The sequence below is a fragment of the Thalassophryne amazonica genome, chromosome 21 (genome assembly GCF_902500255.1).
Source record: "Thalassophryne amazonica chromosome 21, fThaAma1.1, whole genome shotgun sequence".
Classification (NCBI taxonomy): Eukaryota; Metazoa; Chordata; class Actinopteri; order Batrachoidiformes; family Batrachoididae; genus Thalassophryne; species Thalassophryne amazonica.
In genome coordinates this window covers 4683326-4688114 of record NC_047123.1, presented here as the reverse complement: position 1 = coordinate 4688114, position 4789 = coordinate 4683326, and positions in this window count along the sequence as shown.

The following is a 4789-nucleotide window of genomic DNA, read 5'->3' as shown; positions in this document are numbered from 1 at the left end:
AGGAAAGTTTGAGGAGGTTGCATGGAATGTGGTGTCCTAAGGGAGGTGGAAAGCGGTTAGCCCAGGGCCTGGCCCTCGGATCTGCGAGCTTTCACTGCTGCAACATGTCGAGACGTCTTTTCAGGCCAAATTCCACACAGGCTTGATTGAGAAACAAGAAGAGGACACGACCTCTTCCACAGATCTGTTTTATGATTCTGAAATCCCCTTTTCAATATGTTTGTCATGAGAACACTCGCCGGCTCTTTCCTGACACCCGTGTGTGTTTTGTGCATTTTGGTATCTTGGTGATTTCAACATTTTGTAGAATACTGATCTCGCAGAATAAAACAGTGACGCCTGATTTACTGAGGTCCCACATAACGTCTGATAAATGGGCAATTTTGGGGCAAAAACTTTTGCATGTTGGGTGGGCAGAGTTTTGCAGTTGATTTAATAAGACTAATTTCGCAGTTGATAGGGGATGGTAGTGTGCTGCAGACAGTACCAGATAAATGAGGATTGTGAATTTGTTAATAACCATAAGTGCAAAATAAAATTCAATCAGTCACTTGCAGGTACGCACCTTGTGCTTCCTTACACAAGAACTCTGCTACATAACTGAGCGTGCTCACGCACAGGCAGTTAACCCTCTGGAGTCGTCTGGAGCATCTCCGCGTCTCCGCGTCAAAGTCACAAAACCAAATTTAGCTGATGTAACATCCAGCAGTCTGAGTCTCTGTCTGAATGCGTGTTGAAAGTGCAGACTTCAAACTATATAATAATTTTTAAATTCTGTTGACAGGCCTAGAATAACTTAAATCATGAGTAAAAACTTACATAATGGTTTTTCCCAAACATTCGCCATTTTTAGTGTGCATCTTGGCAGAAACGGGATTCTCACTTCCTTGTTGTGCCAGCTGCGTTTGGCTGCAGGAGAGGCAGGGGAAAAAATACAACTTCCTCTGTATCATTGGTGTAAAAACTCATGACCTAAACCAATCAAAATCACCAACCCACATGTGTTCATCAACTCCTGTGGGGTTGGTTGCTGAGGACATTCAAAACGCCACAAAAGTCAAGCTAAAGTAAGAACACTGCCTCCAGGTGGACAACATGAGGAGTGACATTCCTGTAGGTGAGGCCTATGTCCACTCTGTCTTGTTTTGGACAGGAATTGCTTTTTGAGTGGCACAAATAATTTGTGTGGCATCTCATTGTTTTGTAATTAGTTGTACAAAAAAATGTTTGAAGCATTTACTGCATTTTAATGTAAATAATTGTATGTAACTTTGTTTGCTACATTTGTACATATGTTTTTGAAATGTACAATTTATATTTGCATTATAAGTTATAAAAAATGGTTTATTAAACATGTTTGTGGTTTTCACAATTTTTTAAAATGTAATTATTTAATTTATCTATTCGGATTTTGTGTTTTTGTATGAATTTAGCTTCATTCTGTTAATACAGTATGTCAGAATGAAAGACAAACTGTAAAGTCACACAGGTGAGGTTGTGCTGAATAAAATTACACCAAACAAGTTAAAGTAAAGAGTTTAAGGTAAATTCTGAAGGTAAAACTAAAAGTAGTCAAAAACGGCCAATTATACCCTGGATCCCAGAGGGTTAAGAAACAGCAACAAAAACTAACAGTCTCCTAATTTAATTATTATTCCGTTCACACTGCGCCAGCAAACTAGTGAATAATGATGCTGCATTCTGTCGGCCGTGTATCGTCCCGCACAGACTCCTCCTATCTGTGTGTCTCAGCACAGAACTGTGGTCCACCTGTGACGCATGGAGACATTCATTATTAAAGAAACGAGCATGTTGTGTGGGCCGCTGAAGAGGAGGTACTGCTGGCCCACCACCACCAGATGGCGCCCTGCTTGGAGTGCGGGCTTCAAGCACGAGAGGGTGCCGGAGCCACTGGGAGTGACAGCGGTCACTCATCCTCAGCACCAGCTGTCACTCATTCATCTCATCACCATCACCATAAAGGCCGGACTGCAACTCCACCTCCTCGCCGAGAAATCAACTACCAATCAGGTAATTTTCTCTGCTGACTCAAAACATTGAGTAATAATCTGAACTTCTTTGCAGCCATTTTCCTGTGGTGTGTCCTTATCTGTGGGATTGGCGTTTGGTGTGATCAGCGACGGCTTCGCTTCACACCCCAACCAGATAAGTGGTTAGACAGGAGCTGCACGAGTGTGTGATTGGAGGTGGAGGTGCTCCCTCCTTACTGAATACAGACTGTGGGATTACTGAGTGTGCGACCTCACACTCATCAGGACTGTCTCTGTTCTGTCAGCAGTACCGGGTCTGACTGCTGAAGACAGCGGCCACCTGGGGCGCAGGGCTTGGTGGCTCCGGTGTTCTTCAGCTCCGTTGGCAGTGGAAGCTGTGTGGATGCGGCTCTTCTCTCGCCAGGCGTCTTCTATCGTCGAGCCTGCCCACACGTCACCTGGTGTATGATTGACAGTCACCATATTGTTATTGTCTGTACGTCGTTGTGTGATTCACAACATTAAATTGTTACTTTTGGCTTATCCATTGTCCGTTCATTTACGCCCCCTGTTGTGGGTCCGTGTCACGACACTTTCACAACAGAGCACCAAGTAAATACACTGTTCTTACAATGAATTATATATTTTTGTGTTTTATTCTGTGTACGAGGAGGCAGCACCATCTCTGCTGCTTGAACATCAGTCTGTTAATCACAATAATTAAATGTCACGGTAACACGGGCACAGTAGACGCCATCAGAACTCACTAAATTACCTTTTAACCTTGATAAATCACATAAACCATATTTGAAAAATGTTGTCCTTAGTGCACCATGTTAGTAAAGCAGCATGCAGGTTTTTTTTGAACGTGCTGTGGTGTTTGTGCACATTTTTGCACGTGCACACCATTCGTAAACCAGGCCCTCAAAACTTAATATCATCTGTAAACATGTGACAATTACAGAATTACAGTCAAAGATTGTTTAAAAAAAGTGTTTCAATGAAATGTTCTATCGCCTGTTTAAATCCAGACTAAAGATCCAGGTGTTTCTTGATGTCCTGGACTTCCTGGAAGTGTGTCTGTAGGCTGTGAAATTGCTGAACTTGTAGAGACGTTCACTGATCTCAGCACTGACTGAGCCGTGGAGGAACTCATGGAGTCATGAGGTGTTTGGTGATGTTGATATCTTTGCAGGAGAATGAAGGTCCAGGTCTTCAGGGTCCTGGTGTTTTCCGTCTTACTGTCAGGTTGTCAGTCCTGGACTCTAACCAGTGACTTAAGGTGCTGGCTGGATGTCTTTGGCACCAGGTCTCTTTGGAGGATCCATGCGACACGCGGAACTCCTCCGCACGTCTGTCTTAATGTGCTGAAAAAGTGCTGATGTCCACGTCTTTTCACAATTCCTGTGCTAGTCAGACGACATACCGGATCAAGACAGCGTCCAGTTTAGAAATGAATGGCACATTCCACTGTTACAGGAGGTTTTGTCATGGAAAGAGGAGCGCGGTGGAGCCGCATGGTGCAAAGCAACGCCGTGACGAAGCCTTCCAGGACATGTTGGGGCATGCACAATCACAATCGGAGTTTGTGAGTTTCTCTGAATTTTCGGACCTTTTGTCTGACTTAGTGCTTAACTCAGATAAGATAATTATAGTGGGCGATTTTAACATCCACACAGATGCTGAGAATGACAGCCTCAGCACTGCATTTAATCTATTGTTAGACTTGATTGGTTTTGCTCAAAATGTAAATGAGTCCACCCACCACTTTAATCATACCTTAGATCTTGTTTTGACTTATGGTATGGAAATTGAAGACTTAACAGTATTCCCTGAAAACCCCCTTCTGTCTGATCATTTCTTAATAACATTTACATTTACTCTGATGGACTACCCAGCAGTGGGGAATAAGTTTCATTACAGTAGAAGTCTTTCAGAAAGCGCTGTAACTAGGTTTAAGGATATGATTCCTTCTTTATGTTCTCCAATGCCATATACCAACACAGGGCAGAGTAGCTACCTAAACTCTGTGAGTGAGATAGATTATCTCGTCAATAGTTTTATATCCTCATTGAGGACAACTTTGGATGCTGTAGCTCCTCTGAAAAAGAGAGCTTTAAATCAGAAGTGCCTGACTCCGTGGTATAACTCACAAACTCACAGCTTAAAGCAGATAACCCGTAAGTTGGAGAGGAAATGGCGTCTCACTAATTTAGAAGATCTTCACTTAGCCTGGAAAAAGAGTCTGTTGCTCTATAAAAAAGCCCTCCGTAAAGCTAGGACATCTTACTACTCATCACTAATTGAAGAAAATAAGAACAACCCCAGTGTTGGGAAAGTGTAGTGACACGGACCCACAACAGGGGGCGTAAATGAACGGACAATGGAAGGAGTCAAATTGTAACACTTTACTGTTGTGAATGACACAACCAAACACAGCAGATTACAGAATGTGCACAAGTCAATCAATACAGGTGTCGTGTGGGCAGGGTCGACGATAGGAGACGCCCGTCTGGAAACGAACCAGAACCACATGATTTCCACTGCCAACGAACCCGAGGAATACTGGAGCCGCCAAGTCCCGAAGTCCCCAGGTGGCCACCGTCACGGCGTGTCGGATCTGGTACTGCTGGCAGAAAGCAAAGACAGTCAAGGGTGGGTGTGTGAAGACCCAGTAACAATCCTGGTGGGAATTCCACCTCCACCTCTCACTCAAACACTGCTGAGTACTGTAGATTCCTCAGGGGAAAAGAGTGCCTTCCGCGCTCTCACAGCTTTCACCGACGGAGGAACTGGTA